This window comes from Eleutherodactylus coqui, chromosome 6 (genome assembly GCF_035609145.1).
Source record: "Eleutherodactylus coqui strain aEleCoq1 chromosome 6, aEleCoq1.hap1, whole genome shotgun sequence".
Classification (NCBI taxonomy): Eukaryota; Metazoa; Chordata; class Amphibia; order Anura; family Eleutherodactylidae; genus Eleutherodactylus; species Eleutherodactylus coqui.
The window spans coordinates 39,898,232-39,916,842 of NC_089842.1; the positions used below are offsets into that span (position 1 = coordinate 39,898,232).

An 18,611-nucleotide genomic window follows, 5' to 3' on the forward strand; every position below is an offset into this window, starting at 1 on the left:
CTACCTGTAGTACCCAGGAGCAAGGAGACTTTAAATTTTGCCGGGCCCTCCCTAGCTTCTGCGCTTGCGTCTGCCATTTTGCAGATGGTCGCATACGCCCAAGTTGGGGAAATGTCCGTGGATAAAGATCCCGTCGGGGGGACATCGCCGGAGGCCTTAGGTAAGTAATTTCACCTACCCTCAAGGATCAGATCCATATTGGGAGGTGAAACTTTAACTTTTTTTTACTTTTACGTGATCGCCGTTTTCTATTGGTAAAGGCCGATAACGTGACCAGGTATCTCGTACCGCGGCACCCTGTGAAGTCTCCAGGCTCTTGGCTACGTTTGGTAGCCAGGAGCAGGGAGATTTTAAATTACCCTGGCAATCTGCGGCTTTTGCAAATGTGTCTGCCATTCTCGGGGCGGGAGCGAGCACAGAAGCCGTGGTGAGGTCTGCTAATAAATCCGGGGGCCTTGGGTATGTAATTTCATCTCCGCTCATGGATATGATCTGTGAGGGTAGATAAAACGTAAACTTTTTTTTAACTTTTTTTTTTTTTACTTTACATGATCGCTATTATCCATTGGATGGCAGCGATCATGTGACCGGAAACCGCATACAGCAGGTCCCAGTGATATCTCTCTGCTCAGGGCTACACATGTTAGCCGGGAGCCAAAGAGATTTTAAATTTCCCAAGCCGCGTGCCCGACGTATGACATCTGGGAGGCGAGAATGCCGCAGGACATCGCGGAGGGTGGGGGTGAGTACTTTCAGCTCTTCTCATGGAACTGATCCATCAGGGCAGTTGAATCTTTAACTTTTGTTTTACTTTTAATTGACTTTCATATGATCGCCAGCATTCGGTAAATGCCGGCGATCATGTGACCAGGGGAGAGGGTGTCCCGCAGCCTGGGATTACAGTTCCAGGTTGACAGCTACCTCCAGGAGCCAGCAGCATGGAGCTGTCATGTCCACAGATTGCCGAGTTTTAATCCCTGCAGAAAGCATGTTTTTACGTCCCTGGGGATTAAGGCCCAGCAATCCAGGACATAAAACACTATGGGGTGATCACTAAGAGGTAATGTTGAATTTCATCGGCAGTCTAAAAAATATTTAAGCCATAACCCTACATAAGATGATTAGACAATGTTCACTTCTGCTTCAAAGCCTCTGTTGCAGATTCCATCAAAAGGATAGACAAGTTGGCAGAACTAGAATGATCCCTTTGTAAAGGCCCATTTACACACACATATCTTTCAAAAGATTAAAAGATCAGCGATCATTTTGTATAAAGTACTAATAGGCACTAATTACTATTAGTACTTTATTAGCTTCATTTGCATGCAAATGAGCTTCTGGGAGCTGTTACAGAACTTGGCAGGAGGTCTGAGCTAAGTAATTAGCTCCATTGTTTAGCCACAGGCTCCCCTTGGAGAATTCAGCATGATGGACAGCAGACAAAGCGTGCGGTCCAGCTTATCAGCTGTTCTGCTAGAGGGACTGAGAACAGCTGTAAAAATGTTATCAGCTGTAATCAGCTCTCCATGGGCAGAACACAGCGTGCGGTCCTGCTTATCAGCTGTTCTGCTGAAGGATGGTTTTCAAGTAGAACTGAAAACCGTCATTCGGCCGAACAGTGAAAGATGGGCACATTTAGAGAAAACGATTATCACTCAAAAGACGTCTTTTGAGTGATAATCGTTGCATCTAAATTGGCCTTAAGTCAATTGCATTTGTCGGGTGTCTGGGCATCCATCTAGTGATGAATCCTACTATGCATTGTAGTTTGCATTTAGAAACCTAAACCGGGACACAAGTGGGAACAGAACATTACCTGCTATTTAGTTCAGTCTCAGTTGCTTGGTTGCATGTTGACTCTTCCCCATTGGGGCACAGCTGTGATAAGTGATTGTAGCTTAAAGGGGTTATCAGAGTTTGTTTGTTTTTTTAATGTGTGTTCCCAAACATACAGAAAGATTCTATACTCACTTCTCCTGACTCCCTGCACATCACACCGCCTTACTACACACTGGGTCTGTTTACAGGCTTGCTGAGAGCTGTGATTGGCTACAGCAGGCTGTGACATCCCATCAACAGACTGAATGCAGCTTGTAAGAACAGATGCAGTGCAGAGTATGGAAGTGCAGCACTGTACATGCAAGGAGCCAGAGGAGGTGAATATTTGATCTTTTTTAGGTTTGGCAACAACGAGCTTTAATGAAAAGGAAAAAATTACTCAGACAACACCCTTAAGATCCCTTTACATGGGATTGCTACCGAAAGAAAAAGACAAAAAATAAAGGAGAAAACAATATATAAAGGGAGTACTTGAACCACGGTTATATGATATCAACCACCTCTAAAGGCATTGTAGTCATGTCCAAAATAGCTGAAAAATATAAAAGGAATAATAAAATAAGGATCATATGATATCAACTGCCCCTATATTCCTTGCAGTCATGTCTGAAGCTGCTACAAAAAGAAAAGGGACTAAAATATGGAAAAAAAATATATAGAGAGAGACTAATTGAATGGCTGTCAAATATCAACCACCCCTAAGTGCATTGTGGTCATGTCTGAAGTTTCCAAGAAAATGGAAGAACATGTAAGAATAAAACAAAAGCACAGACACATGCTATATGGCCTGGGGGCAGTGGGACATAGCCGCATGTTGGTAGACAAACTGACTGAGAGTATGCAGATACACTGATCTTACTCAATCTAAACCAAAACCATTAAATATAGGGAATAGTGGCAAAAAAACTTACTAGAAGCCCCAAAAGTTCCAACTTTTCATTGAGTCCCTTGCGAACCAAGTTCTCAAATTCATATATCATGCACTTAAGTTCTAGACATGTGAGTCCAGTCAAATGTAATGGTACCAGATTGTACCAGCAGAAAAAGGGAATTTAAGAGATGAAAACGTAGAAAGTAAGCACTGCAAACCAAAAGCGAGCAAAGTAAAACAGTAGATAACTCTTTAATATTTAGCCTTAGCTCTATCCAATTTCAACTAGAATTCACATCACTTCTAAATAAAGATCTCCGATTTGCTCCTACCAAGACATTGGACAAGTATGAGACCAATATAAGAATTGAGAAGTACATAAGAAAATGCTGCCTTACAATCTTTTATTAATAACTTGGTAAGCATAAATACAACTTTTTGGACTTCCAACTGAATACACTGGTAGATGCCCATTGGTATGAAGAGTATATTAGTACCTTTTATTATTTCCCAGTATGACTACATTCTCCAGATAAAGCCCAGTATATGCAAATGAGGGTAGCACCGTCCGATGGGTGTCCTTTCTGTGCCTATGGTCTGGGTCTTTCTGCCCATTGCTGAAGAAACCGCACCTGTTGAGTCCTTTGTGACATCTCCAGCACCGCCTACTGGAGATGTCATACATTCCAGTTTCACCTGGAAAATAATATCATAAAGCCATCTACCTGCGTATTAGTTTGGTAGCCTCAAAACTGGTGACAGACTTCCTTTAATTCAAAATTTTCCCCAGACAGGAAATGGGGGTGGTGGTGGAATCTTAGACTTAAGATATAAGGTAGAAAGGGATTTCCGCAAGCTTGTAAGCAAACAACATAGAAACAACCTAATGCCAAAAAACATTCAAGCTTTAAACAGTTGGAAGCCAATAATCAAATTAGCCTTTGACTTACAGAATAGGGGGCAGTGGTCATTTTAGACACATGTAATTAACGTGAATGCATCAGAAAAGTTGCCAGGGGATCCTATTCAATATACAGGAGATGTGAGACAAAGCACTAAACATAGGTTTTCGCAAGAAACAGGGATGTGAGTTTATACTAGGAAGCCACGAAGTGAGTGCCTGTAAATCTTTTGTATACCAAAAAGCCATAATGATAGTACCAACTCGCTTAGATGGCCTCTAATTTCGGGCATTAGTTTTTTGACCCGAAATTTTTCTCAATACGTAGACAAATTCCTACTGCCACATGTGAAGAAAACTGCTTCTTACATAAAAGACACTTCCAAAATAATTAAGATTGGGGAAAGCGTTACTAGGGCCCCAAACTGGGCCTTAGCTCACTAGGCATGAGTTCTTCAAACACAATTATGAAGCATATGCAAGGAGTACAAGTTACTAATTTTCTCTTACACCAATCAATTGACATTACTGATGTATAGATCCAATTCATCTTAGACAGCATAGGATTTTTTCAAACTAATTTAATTATTTCTGTTTTGGCTTGCGATTTTTACTGTCAGCAATCTGGTACTGCCGTGGGGACCAAATTCACCCCAACTATGCTAGTATTTTCATGGCCTGTGTTATAAATGAACTGGAGTTTTTATTAAAAATAAAATACATTTATAAGACATCAATTTATTCAAATAGCCTTAAAATTTAAAACACAGGAATAGTCGCTATAGATATACAGTGAAAAGACAGAATCTATGAGCTATTGTAATATACACATATATATCTGCATACAATAGATGGAGTGATATCTATTCAAAGGATAGTGCTAAAGTGAATCACAATCTCTGTATATTATAATCTCTTGTAGATTCTGTCTTTCCACTATATACTTATAGCGACTATTCCTGTGTTTTAAATGTTAAGGTTATTTGAATAAATTGATGTTTTATATGTATTTTATTTTTAACATAAACATTATTATACATTGATGAGGGATATTTTAAATACTATTTCAATGCATTTAATTATATCGTTATTAACATGAACCTCAAATTAGTTCGTTTATGAAATTGAAAGTTATGTATATAATTACTCTTATTTACCATAAATACCGGCATATAAGAAGACCTTTTAACCCCGGAGAATCTTCTCCAAAGTCGGGGGTCGTCTTATACGCCGGGTATAAGCAGTAGAAAGAAGAAAAAAACACTCGCCTCCCGTGGCTTTCTGCGGCGCTGCTGCAGGCTGTCGCTCCCTCCTCCTTGCCGACAGAGCATTACTTTCTGGATGCAGGGCTTGAAATCCCCACCTCCAGAAAGCTAATGCTGTGATTGGCTAACTCAGGCGGCGTCAGCCAATGAAAGCTGGCGCTGCGTTAGCCAACCAAAGCAATTCAATGACATAATTTTATGGCTGTGATTGGCTAACTCAGGCGGCGTCAGCCAATGAAAGCTTGCGCTGCGTTAGCCAATGGTGTCATTGAATGGCTGTGATTGGCTAACGCAGCACCAGCTTTCATTGGCTGATGCTGCCTGAGTTAGCCAATCACAGCATTAGCTTTCTGGAGGCGGGGATTTTACGCCGCGGGAGGTGAGTATTGTTTTTTTTTTTTTCTACACTGTATTCCCAACGTATCAGGCAACAGTTGGGGGGGTCGTTTTATACGCCCAGTTGCCTTATACGCCGGAATATATGGTAATTAATTGGTTGTGTTCTTCATTTTTTTTTACTTCTTATCTCTCATAAATCTCTTTTTTTTGCTTTGTCTTTTACTATCATAAATTTTAATTTTAACATATTCCCCATTATATGTACAGTATATCCCCAGCTAAAATACTGAGGAACTGGCGCAATGGCCCCGAGAGGCGTCTATATGCTGGATTTATTTTCGATTAAAAACAGGAGTCAAGCTCAAAAACACGTCACGTGCCTCTTTGAGTTAAATGGGATTGCGCCTATAGCCACAATTTTTTTCTACATTTATCTCGTGTACTTGCATGTCCGCCTTGGAAGGTGTGACGTTTCGTGGACTGGCTGCACTCTCTTAGACTCATCAAGAATCGATCAATTTCACTCCCTTCCATGAATAAGAGAGGAGAAAAACAAAACCCAAAACATTGGTATATAGATTTGCTCTGATCCTTCTTTTCTCACCTTTCATTAGCTATCTGTTGAGAATCTCTGAACATCAGTTCCAGGCTGGACAAATTACATCATTTTGAAATGGGATGGTCCAATTTCTGATTTGGAATGAGAATGACTTTAATTCCAAATTCACAACACCTATAAGACAACCAAGTTTGTCATATTTGAACTTTTTGATCACAGTTATAGATTCCAAATTATAGTGCTCTACTGTTCCCAAACCAATGACTAGAAACTGCTTTATTTTACACACAAGTTGTCACTTGCCCAGCTGGTTCCTGAATGTTCCTTATGGGCAATTCAGGTGGCTTATGTGGAACTGTACTCAAAATAGAAAGTTTGAGTAGGAAACTACAGAACTAGTAGAACAATTTCTAGATAATTTGGGCCTGAAAATTAGCTTTTTAGAGCCATACTTCTAGATAGGAAAGAGTTCTTTTAAAGTAGGCTGGAGCCACATAGAATCAACTGAAAGCAAATCACGAAGTGATAGCACTCATACATTGCATTTGATGAAACTGGTAGTACACTTCCAAATACACCACAAACAAGTGAAAAATATCATCCACAGGCATTGGCATCTGCTTCACTGGCGAAATAAAATAAAATCCTAGGTTCTTTTCTACATCCAAAACCTTTATTGTATATACCAAGACCCCTAAACGGTAATGAGAAATTGCTCCAATGGTCAAACCCAAATTTAAACCACGGGCAAAACTACTGGCACCTGTAAAGGTTTTTTCAGGTGATGTACCTGTAGCAGCTGTAAGGTGACAACATTCTCGCAGAAGGCCACCAATGTGGTCTACCGTAAATCAATATTCATACAACATTGAAGATTTCCTGACATGCAATAGTGAAGAGATCATAAACCTTGTTCACTGGACCTCTTCTTCATGCAGATACATGCGGTATAGGAAATTCTGCTTGTAACTGACAGAGCTAAATCCGCATGCTAATTCATGGCACAAATGCCGCAGATATCTGCTCCAGTCGTAGAAGTGGAGTGCACACAAAAAAATCCATGTCGGATTCTACCGTGTGAACAAACCCTAAGGATAAGGGCACATGATTCGGCACAGGAATAAAATATTCAGATGATGTGCTTGAGGTGTAGTTTAAGTTGTTAAAAAAACACACCCAAAAACTGGATGTAGTTTGGCCACAGATTAATGTGATTTTTAAATAAATAAATAAATGGATCCAACAAATTCTTATCCGCTCTTGCTGTCAACTTTATCTTCCAAAGGGTCGAAGAGAAAACAAGGGGATCTGCTATCTTGGACCTAATTCTTACCAACAGGGAGGGAATGGATAGGGAAGTAAGGGTGTCTGGGACCTTAGGAGGCAGTGATCATGCTATCCTTAATTTTTGGATAAAAAGGGGAGGAAGACCTGAGAAAACTCAGACTTCAAGGTTGGATTTCAGAAAGGCAGATTTTAATGAACTCAGAAAGAGGGTAGGAAGAATCCAATGGCTGGATGTTCTTAAGGACAGAAATGTCCAAGAAGGTTAGGAAATTTTGTAAAATGAGATTCTCAAAGCACAATCGTTAACAATTCCTAAAAGAAGGAAGAATGGGAAGCATTTAAAGAGACCAGGATGGATGAACACAGAACTTGCACAGATGTTAAAAAGGAACAAAAATATGTTTATCAAATGGCAAGAGGGGGAAACAGCATATATGCAAGTACTTGGATAAAAATGGAGTAATTAACCAGAGCAAGCATGGTTTTGTAACAACCAAGTCATGCCAGACAAATCTAATTTCCTTCTATGGCAGAATCACTGACTGGGTTGATCAGGGAAATGCGGTGGATATAGTATATCTTGACTTTAGTAAAGCATTTTACCAAGTTTCTCATACCATACTTTTTAAAAAAATTACCAAATATGGGATTGACAAGGCAACTGTTAGGTGGATTCACAACTGGCTGAGTGATCGTACTCAAAGAGTGGTCATAAATGGCTGCACATCCAAGTGAAAGAATGTATCAAGTGGGGTACCACAAGGCTCTGTCCTAGGCCCAGTGTTGTTCAACATTTTTATAAAAGATCTGGAGGAGGGAATTGATGAGAAATTGATCAAATTTGCCGACGACACAAAGCTAGGAGGGATAGCTAACACTAGGGAAGAGAGAGAGTTTTCAAAAAGATCTAGAAAAGCTTGAAATTGGCTGGCGACTAACATAATGGTATTTAAGAAGGAGGGAATGTAAAGTCCTACATCTGAGCAAGAAAAGTGAAAAAAGTACATACAGAATTGGGAGGAATTAGAATAAGCAGCAGCAGATGTGAAAAGGACTTGGGTATACTAATATATCATAGACTGAACATGAGTCAACAATGTGATACAGCAGCCAAAAAGGCAAACACAGTTCTGGGATGTATTAAATCATGTCCTATGAGGAACGGTTAAAGGATCTGGGAATGTTTAGCCTCAAAAAAGAATGCTGAGAGGAGACTTAATAGCTGTCTACAAATATCTGAAGGGCTTTCACAGTGCAGAGGGATCAGCCCTATTCTCATTTACACAAGGGAAGATTAGAAGCAATGGGATGAAGCTGAAAGGGAGGAGACACAAATTAAATATTTGAAAAAACTTTCTGACTGAGGGTGATCAATGAGTGGAACAGGTTACCACGGGAGGTGGTGAGTTCTCCTTCAATGGAAGTGTTCAAACAAACGCTGGAAAAATATCTGTATGGGAGGATTTAGTGAATCCTGTATTAAAGGAGATGTCTCGAGGAAGCAGTTAATTTTTTTTTTTGCCCAGTCCCCCCCATTAAACACACATTACTAAGCCCCCCTGTAAATGACATTTCTAGCTGGTTCGTACTTACCGTTCCAGCGTTTCAGCAAGTTATAAAAGTTTCCTCAAGATGGCCGCCGGCTCTTTCCCAGTCGCTCGCTGCAGCCCGACGTGCGCGCTCCCGAGACGCCGCCAGCTGTGTCTCCATGGCAACCGGACGCATCGCAGCCGCCGACCAGACGCCCCGCAGCCGCCGACCAGACAGCAGGTAACCGGCGCTAGCCCCCGGCTCCCCAGCGCTAGCTCCCCCGGCGCAGCGACAGCCCCCCCCCCATCGCAGCGACAGCCCCCCCGGCCTAGCGCTAGCTCCCCCGGCGCAGCGACAGCTCCCCCGGCCTAGCGCTAGCTCCCCCGGCCTAGCGCTAGCTCCCCCGGCCTAGCGACAGCCCCCCCCGGCCTAGCGACAGCCCCCCCCGGCCTAGCGACAGCTCCCCCGGCGCAGCGACAGCTCCCCCGGCGCAGCGACAGCCCCCCCCGGCCTAGCGACAGCTCCCCCGGCGCAGCGACAGCTCCCCCGGCCTAGCGCTAGCTCCCCCGGCCTAGCGACAGCCCCCCCCGGCCTAGCGACAGCTCCCCCGGCGCAGCGACAGCCCCCCCGGCCTAGCGACAGCCCCCCCGGCCTAGCGACAGCTCCCCCGGCGCAGCGACAGCCCCCCCGGCCTAGCGACAGCCCCCCCCATCGCAGCGACAGCCCCCCCGGCCTAGCGCTAGCTCCCCCGGCGCAGCGACAGCCCCCCCGGCCTAGCGCTAGCTCCCCCGGCGCAGCGACAGCCCCCCCGGCCTAGCGCTAGCTCCCCCGGCGCAGCGGCAGCCCCCCCGGCGCAGCCCGGCGCAGCGGCAGCCCCCCCCGACCCATCACTTACCTGGGAGGCTTCTCGGGGCGGCTGGGCTGGTCTTCTCCGCTGGGCAGCTCGGCAGCTCTGCACCTTCCTCTAACAGAGGATGGTGCAGAATGGCCGCTTCAGCGCGCTCCCGAGCAGTGACAGCTCATCTGCGCATGCGCAGAAGAGCTGTAGCGGGGAGCACACTGAAGCGGCTCGTGCTGAATGGAGAAGACCGGACTGCGCAAGCGCGTCTAAAAAAGCAAGCTGCCAGCGAATTTAGACGGAACCATGGAGACGAGGACGCTAGCAACGGAGCAGGTAAGTGGAATAACTTCTGTATGGCTCATATTTAATGCACAATGTACATTACAAAGTGCATTAATATGGCCATACGGAAGTGTATAACCCCACTTGGTTTCGCGAGACCACCCCTTTAAGCAGGGGGTTGAAGCAGATGACCCTGGAGGTCCCTTCCAACTCTACCATTCTATAATTCTAGTATGGCCATTTCTCCAAAGTGTCCCAGAAGCTGGTTTTCAATTTTGCAAAGCCAGGCCACATGTTGCTTGTGCAACTATGAGCAGCCTGCATGGCCTAAACACGCTACCATGGCCTGCAGAGTCTCCGGACTTGACTCCCATCAAGCTCATCTAGGACATCATTGGTCAGCAATCGAAAGGTTTCTGCCAGCAGCGCATCTTGATGATTTGCATGCCCAACTGCATTCAACGTGGCAGAACATGCCTCAGATAATCATCAATAACCTCCCTGATAGCATGCCAAGGCGTGTATTTCTGCACATAGTGTTCATACTCAATACTAAATAAATGGAGATGTTTTGAATATTTTGTTTCCATTTTTTCATCATTTGCATATCATTAGCGTGTCTATCTATCCTGCGATGTTTAAAATTCCATGACTTTTTTTTCTTAGTGTTACAATTTCAATGTTGAAGATTGCTCTGTGATGTGGCTGCATAAAATCAACTGGAGCTCCAAAAATCAAATGTTTGATAAATTGGGGACAAGCGCCTGCAACAACATTGAGAACTCCCTTACTCCGGTTTCAAAGCTGCTACACACTGATAAATTTTTCAAGCTCTATTTGGAGAAGAGCCATGGCATTTCCATTATGAATGAGATATGTAGAATTGGTTGTCAGTGCTTTGGTTCAGTGCTTGGATTTCTGGCAAAGCAAGAGGACAGTCAAAGACCAACTCTTTATAACAGACCCATGCCCAGAACTGATCCTATTTCCAGAATGTGATTCATACTTCCTGTAATACTAAACCTCATTATTAAAGAATCCTCATTACAGCGTCTGCTGAGTAGAGCCTTTTATCAGGATGCATTGTACACTCATGTGCACAGTGGTATTTTGGAATGACCGAAGAAGAGAAATGTGCACATTGAGGAAAGTCTGCCATAGAAAAATGCTTAGAAAAATGTTTTGCCTTTCAGGCTAAAGAGTAATAAGTTCACCTTGGTGTTTCCCAACTGTAAAATTTAGCTTATACCCCATCTAAGGTATCCATCTAGTTTAAAAAACTCTGCTATCCTGCAAATTGTAGCATTTAGGGCAGGAGTGGATAATGAAGTCACCTGGGAGTATTAGCCTAAAAATAAGATCTTGCATGCACTGTAAGCAGGAAGTTTAACATGTACCTCCAGGTATAACTTGAAAAATATATACTGCTGCTTGCAATGTAATGGACCAGTTTGCTATTACATGTCTTAGGAAATCAGTCATTCTTATGGTATTATGTTGTATTGGTTGAGTCTGAGCCCAATGCTGTAACACAACAGTAGTAATCGCTGATTCTGCATGTTTATACCCAGTGAATATCTGACTGGCAGTCATACCGTATATAGACAGGGTGTCCCACTGGCAGGAGGCCCAGCAAAATGACTAATGAACACATTTTAATGAAATTTGGTCAAAACACGTTACTCAATGAAAACCAGGAACCTCTCATAACATGTGCTGGAAGTGTCCTCTGTTTATCATCGAGCATTCCTGAACCCTACACTGAATTTTCTGGTGAGCATGTCCGGCCTTACGGTAGCAATTTCTTAGGTAATGTTCCTTTTCAGTTCCTGGATAATTTGTCGCATATTCCAGTAAACTTTCTCTCAAGAAAACGTTCAGTGGGGTCAGAAGTCCCTTAGAAATGATCCAGAATTTGAAAAGGAACATTTGCACAAGATATTGATGCCAGACATGCTTACCAGATGGTTCAGTAATATGGAACCTCAAATTCAGGCATTCTTGACCGAAAATGGGGGACACTTCCAGCAAATGTTGTGACGGATTCCTGGTTCTTATTGAGTAAAGTATGTTTTTGACCAAATTTCATTAAAATATGTTCTTGGAGTTATAGCTGATTTTTCAGGCCTCCAGCGAGTGCTACACCCTGGATTTCATTTTTTACTATTATACACAAATAAAATTTAATTTAGCAAATCAATATGAGGTAGCTGTTGCTTTTGATCAAGAATGCCACCTTTAGTTCATGCAGTATTGTTCGGTAATTACAATGGAAAACGTTAAAGGGGTTGTTAGACAAAAGACACATCACAAGGGTATGCACTAAAAAAGGGTTGCTTACAACCAAGAGTTATGTCCATTACTGTAACACTGCTCCATTCTGCAGTGAACCGACTTGGGAGCGGCGCTGTGCTAGTTGCCCTTTAGCTGTCATCTGACTGAACACCTGCACCATGAAGTGTACCCAGCTTAAATATATAAATTTTGTCAGTATTCACTAGTGTATTCCATAATTAAAAAGGAATTCATTAATATTTTAGGCATGCGAAAATAAGTAGTTAGTAAAACCTCACCCACCAGCACCCTGTGATGTGATCGTGAGGTATTGATGGGCTCCCATGGCGCTAGAGGCCTGACAAAGGCCTCTGTGTCTGCTATATATATTTGCCTATTAGACCCTGCTTCTGGCAGAGTCTAATAGACTGATTTCATAGGCATACTACACTGCATTACATAAGTAATACAGTACACTGTGCTAACGTTCGCATGATCACATCTTCAAGTCCCATTGACGGACTAAAATTGTGAAGAAAATAAACAAGTTCAATTAAGTTTATTTTTTAGTTCAATAAATTTTTATTGGGTTTTAACAATAAAGCAAAACAATTACAGTGGGGGGATGTCCTTATTATCCATATACCATACGTAAATGACTCCTTGTATGCTCATACAATAAAGTTCTACACGAACAGAAAACACGTCTTGCCTGAAGTTTGTTTTATAACTAACGAAAACAGAAGGGAAGGGGAGGAGGGAAAGGGGCAATAAGGAATATAAACCTGGTACCCATGTAGCTAAATTGAGACACAGAATGAATTTAAAATGTAATTTATGCTGTAGACTGCCTACCCTAAAAATGTTTTTAGAATAGTTCTTTTTGGTAATTCTACCTACCTACCCTAAAATGGTGGCAATTAAAACTACACTTTGTATTGCAAAAATTAAGCCCTTATACCACCGAGGGCGAACCTTTTAGAGACCGAGTGCCCAAACTGCAACCCAAAACCCACTTATTTATCGCAAAGTGCCAACACGTCAGGGGGCGGAACTTATCAAGACGTATGATTTTACCTCCGTTGTTATAAACAGGACACGGCCACGTCAAAATACTGGATGCTGAAATGCTGTGGAATTTCAGCTGAGGATATTCTGCAGCATTTCCGCTACATGTAAACATACCCCAGCGGTAACAGCAACCCCTTACAGCGGCCCCAGCTGTAATAGTGACACACATTCCCCCACGGCGGCCCCAGGGGTAGTAGTTACCCCCCACGGCGGCCCCAGCGGTAATAGTACCCCCCTACGGCAGCCCCAGGGGTAATAGTGACCCACTCACGGCAGCCCCAGGGGTAATAGTGACCCCCTCATGGCAGCCCCAGCGGTAATAGTGACATCCCACAGCAGCCCCAGCAGTAATAGTGACCCCCCCCCACGGCAGCCCCAGTGGTAATAGTGACATACCACAGTGGCCCCAGCGGTAATCGTGACATTTCACAGCAGCCCCCAGTAGTAATAGTGACATCCCACGGCAGCCCCCAGTAGTAATAGTGACATCCCACGACAGCCCCCAGTAGTAATAGTGACAGCCCACGGCGGCCCCAGTAGTAATAGGGACATCCCACGGCGGCCCCCAGTAGTAATAGTGACATCCCACAGTAGTAATGGTGCCCCCCTGTGAAGCCATATAATTACCCACTCCCCCTCGTGCAAGTGCCGCTGCTCCTCTGCCCTGTGCTGCTAGTGGCCCTGATTCCAGGTGCACAATGTGACGTCAGTGTGCTGCCGGACGCCTCCTCCCCTGCTCTCACGGAACCTAAGATGAGACGTCAGGGGAGGAGGTAGGAGTGTGCGCTGGGATCAGCGCCGCTAGCAGCGGCTCTGCTTGCCAGCAGGAGGGCTCTGCGTGCTGCCTCTTGCACGCATGCCATAAGTTTGCCACCACTGCCTCATACAGTGCTGTCTATGAAAAGCGGCAACAGGGAAACAATTATATTGTATTTTGTGTTTTTATTGGGTAAAAGTAGTAACGTATTAAAGTTTATAAAAGTATTACAATACATTATATGTATCCCAAAGTGGTGCCATTAAAAAATACAACCTGTGCCTCCAAAAGCATGTTGATGAAAAGATCTAAAAATCATTAAGGCGATCATTCTAACAGATGACGACCAAAAGGGGATCTGTTATTTGTTGACAAACTGTTTAATTGTTTAAAAAAATGCCTTGTTTGGCACTTGTATTAAGCCATGCTGTGATTATATTTTAACGTAATTGCTAAACTCTTACGGATACTATGCTAAATTAAAATAAATAAAAATTGAAAGTGAAAAAAAAAATCATTAAGGTCTCAGTCACACGGGTGTTTTTACGTGCATAAAAACGTTTGCACTGCGTTCGTCAAAAAAAAATTGCACCTACAAAAGATAGAACATATGGGTGGCAATGAACGTGGTCATGCGTTTTTTTTTTTTACGCATGTTGTGTGAACGGTTTTGTGACTGAGCCCTAAGGCGTCAAATAGGCCAGTCACTAAAGAGTTATTACCTATCTATAGGATAAGTGATAAAAGTCTGACTGGTGGTGGTCTAACTACTGAGAGCCTCTATTACGATCAAGTGCAGGTTCGGAGTCTATTGTGACCAGTGTGGACCAATGGCGTTGTCAGGGAAAGCAGGACGTTGGTACACAGATGGTATCGGTTGTGGTACAAAAGGAGCAGGCAGGTAGCATAGTCAGGGAGTAGCCAGAAGGTCAGTACACAGAAGCAGCAATTGTATAGAGAGGGGCAGTTGGTAGCTGAGCTTGAGTAAGAGCTGAGAGCACATTAATCACGCAATGACGGGAGATGCTAGGCCAGGTTTTATAGGATGTGCAATCAGGTAAACAGGGTGGAGCAATCAAAGAAACAGGGATTGGATAAGAGCAAGGAAAAATGAACAAAAACAAGGGTTAGCAGGGGGGCTGGATAGCTCTACAGGTAGAGCTGCCACCTGGAACACAGGAGCCTCTGGACTTGAACCCTGCCACCATCACTGATACTGAGGACAGGTGTCTTGTGTTCCCCTCTTCTCATGACTGCAGAAGGATTGATTCATTCATGTTCAACGGGACTGCCGGAGATAGCCAAGCTATTTCCATCAGCCCCACTGGAGCAGCGTTGCAGTAACGAGAAGAGGAAAAAATCCGCACCATGTTCTGCAACATGTGAACGTACCCTAAGGCTATGGTCACATTCCTGTTCGATGGGTAGAATAGGGCAGCCTGCAGTATCATTCTAGGTGTCAAAATGACATACGGCACGTCAGAATCGATTATAAATCATTAGAGTCCCTTTGGCACCACTTGTGTATACTGCGAGACAGATTCAGCACTACATCATGGTTTCTGTTTATAATGGACACCACAAGTCAGATGTGAAAATAACCTAACTCTTAGGCTGGTCTCACACGACCGGATAAGAATTGCAGATTCGCAAGCATTTTGATCCGCAGTAATATGCAAGTCAATCAAATGCATTGGATTACACAATTATGCTCACATTGCCTAATCTGCTCGCGGAAAATAGAATGCAGTGTGTTCTATTTTACCGTGGATATCCGCAACATTTATGTGGGAAATGTAACAACTCCGACTCCAGAAGAGTTTGGATGGTGTGTAAAAGGGAAAGGAAAAAAAGAAGGAATGTTTTGGAAATCTCATATAACCATATTTTATTCACAATAGAACATATCAGAAGGTGACAGGGAAACATTCCATTTCATTTGAAAAAAAAATAAAACATTTTGAAATTGATGGCAGCAACACATTTCGGAGAAGTTGGGCCAGGGCCATGTCTACCATTGTGTAGCACCCCCTCTTCTTTTTACAACAGACTGTAAAAGTCTGGGAAGTGGGGAGACCGATGGTGCAAATTGTGACAGGGTTTTTGATATGCAAATGTTGCAGATGTTGCTGTGGAATTTTTACTGCGTGTGAACATAGCCCAATAGCCCAACAGTCCGGGGGTTTCTTATGTGGTTTAGCATTGTCTGGATGGGAGCATATGTTGTTCTAAAATGCCTATGTACTGCTCAGTATTGATAGTGCCTTTCAAGATGTGTAAGCTGTCCATGCCATAAGCACTATTGCAACCCCGTACCATCAGAGAGGCAGGTTTTTGTACTGTGAATGAATAACAAATTGGATGCTCCCTTTCTCTTGAGTTTGCAGGCACGGCGTCCATGGTTAACAAAAAGAATTTAACATTTTGATTCATCTAATCACAGAACAGTTTTCCATTTTTCCTTAGTCAATTTAAAATGAGCTTTGGTCCAGAGAAGACACCGTCCTTTCTGGATTACGTTGACATATGGCTTCTTCTTTGCATGATACAGCTTTAACTTGTATTTGTGGATTGCGTGGTCTACTTGTGTTCACAGACCATGACTTCTGGAAGTATTCCTGAGCCCATGCAGTGATTTGTATTACAGAATCACGCCTGTTTTTAATGCAGTGCCACCTGAGGGCCCATAGATCTTTAGCATCCAATATTAACTGTCGGTCTTGTCACTTGTGCACATGAATTTAACCAGATTCTTTGAGACCTTTGATAATATTGTGTACTGTAGACAGTGGAATATTCAAAGTCTTCACAATTTTACTTTGAGGAACATTGAACCACAATTTTTACATGTAGTTTCTCACAGATTGGTGAACCTTTGACCATCTTTGCTTCTGAAAGACTCTGCCTCTCTAACATGCTCTTTTTATATACAGTCATGTGACTTAATAGACAATTGACCGTCCACGTGTTCTTTCTTGGTATCACCTACTTTTACAGCCTTCTGTTACTCCTGTCCAACTTTTCTGAGATTTTTAAATGAGTAGGGCCCCCTGCACACGGCAGAGCCAGATTCTGAATGCAGAATCAGGCTCTGCCGGCAGCAGCGTCTGCGCATACCTGCTGTCTTCTTTTTTGATCTGTACTGCAGATGGTGTGCACCGCGAGCTGTCGACATGTGCAGTACAGTTTTGTGTTTTTTTTTAAATTCCTTCTTTTTCTGCGTCATCCCGCAGAATCCGCAACCTTTCTGAAATTACATTGCAGAAGGGCCGCTGATCAGACAACTTCCATTGACTTCAATAGAAGCTGTCCGCGCGGAATCCGTGGAAAAATGGAGCATGTTGCGATTTTTCCTCTGCTTGCGGAAACTGCAATTGGTTTCCAGAAGCGTGCAGGAAAAATCGATTTCCCATAGCATGCTATGGGCGCTATTTGCTGCGGATCCGTGGAGTGGACACCCAACACAGATTCCGCCGCAAATATCCGTCCGTGGGCAGGAGCCCTTAATTCTGTGGTGAATAAAATATCATTAGATGACATTTCCAAATCATTGCATTCTTTTTTACTTTACGTTTTATACAACGTCCCAAGTTTTTTTTTCTTAAATTGCGGTTGTTCTGTGAATAAGCACCCATGTGTATATTATTTCCTATTTTGGGAGTTAGTATAAGGCATGCGCTGACAGTTTGATTAGTGCATGCTCCATTATTTTGCTGATGCTCAGTGGTTGCTATATGTGTTGCACAAACTACAGCCAATTTAATCCCTTTTTTTTTAAACCAGCCATTTAGGAATATCCACAGATATTAATGAAAATTAGCCCAAATAGTGAAGCTCTAAAATTGCACTTGCATTGTCAACCAGGATCCAGGCTCATACCCACGCCTGCCTTGTACAGTTATTGCATGTGATGGTTGGAGTGTCCTGCTGAAGAGCTCTTAACTGTATTTCTTCTGAGCCCATTGGCAGCAAGTAGACTACATTGGCCTTAGTGATTTATTTTTTGCTTTGGTTTGGAATTCAGCCTTTGTAAACCAATGATAAATTCATGGCCTAGATGCAAGATAGAAAGAATGTGATGTGATGTTATAAGCATTAGCCCCAATACCTGGCTAACTAGAACACGAATAATGATTGCATATGAATAAGCAGTATGCAAATACTCCTGACGTGAGTCCTCGGCAGCCTCGGACCATATATAAGGTGGATCTAGCAGCCTCATACACCTCTCTAATGATCCAGGCCAAGCATTCCATCACTATCTATTGCATTACAAGCGGTATATGTTACTTCTGGGAATATGTAAAAATATATATATATAGTAGCTCCTCCATTTCAATGTGTCGGAATAAGATTAATTGTCCTCCCAGGACTGCACCCGCTTTCACATTGAGGACAATTGAGGCTGTGATTGCAGTGAATTAGACACATCTCACTGGCTCTATCCACAGCTATTCATGCTCCTGCCTATCTCTGCCTGCTCTGGGAGTGACTAGAGTCTTGTCAACAGTATTGTGGAGGCATTGAATATTCATGAGCAGCTGAGGCAGGGCTGTGCCGCCGGATTGCGAGACCGAGCCGTCATCATCACCGTTGTACGTTTTTATCTGCTTTTCCAGGGAGTGCGTTAGAAGCAGGCAGGATCTGACGAGGTGGGAGAAGATACAGGGCATAGGATGCTGAGCTAGGAAGGACCGCTCTCCCCTGCAGTCTTTGTCCTGATGCTGAGAATCTGCTGGCTGGACCTGTGATCTCTGCAGGTGATGATTCTGTCCTTCTGCTTCCTTTTGCCTCC

At 43.3% G+C, this 18,611-nt stretch overlaps 2 protein-coding genes across 7 annotated transcripts in view; both read left to right on the top strand.

The window, feature by feature from the left end:
- Nucleotides 1-18,611, top strand: part of LOC136632055 (pyruvate carboxylase, mitochondrial-like) — a 217,674-nt gene that overhangs the window by 46,475 nt on the left and 152,588 nt on the right. The gene's annotated exons all lie outside the window — the stretch shown is intronic.
- Nucleotides 1-18,611, top strand: part of FEZ1 (fasciculation and elongation protein zeta 1) — a 94,356-nt gene that overhangs the window by 27,374 nt on the left and 48,371 nt on the right. The window contains exon 1 of one of the 6 annotated variants that reach the window (XM_066606653.1): nucleotides 18,349-18,576. The exons of the other annotated variants lie outside the window; for them this stretch is intronic. The gene's annotated coding sequence lies outside the window, so the exon portion shown is untranslated. Of the gene's footprint in view, nucleotides 1-18,348; nucleotides 18,577-18,611 lie in introns of those variants that run through there. 6 annotated transcript variants of the gene reach the window in all.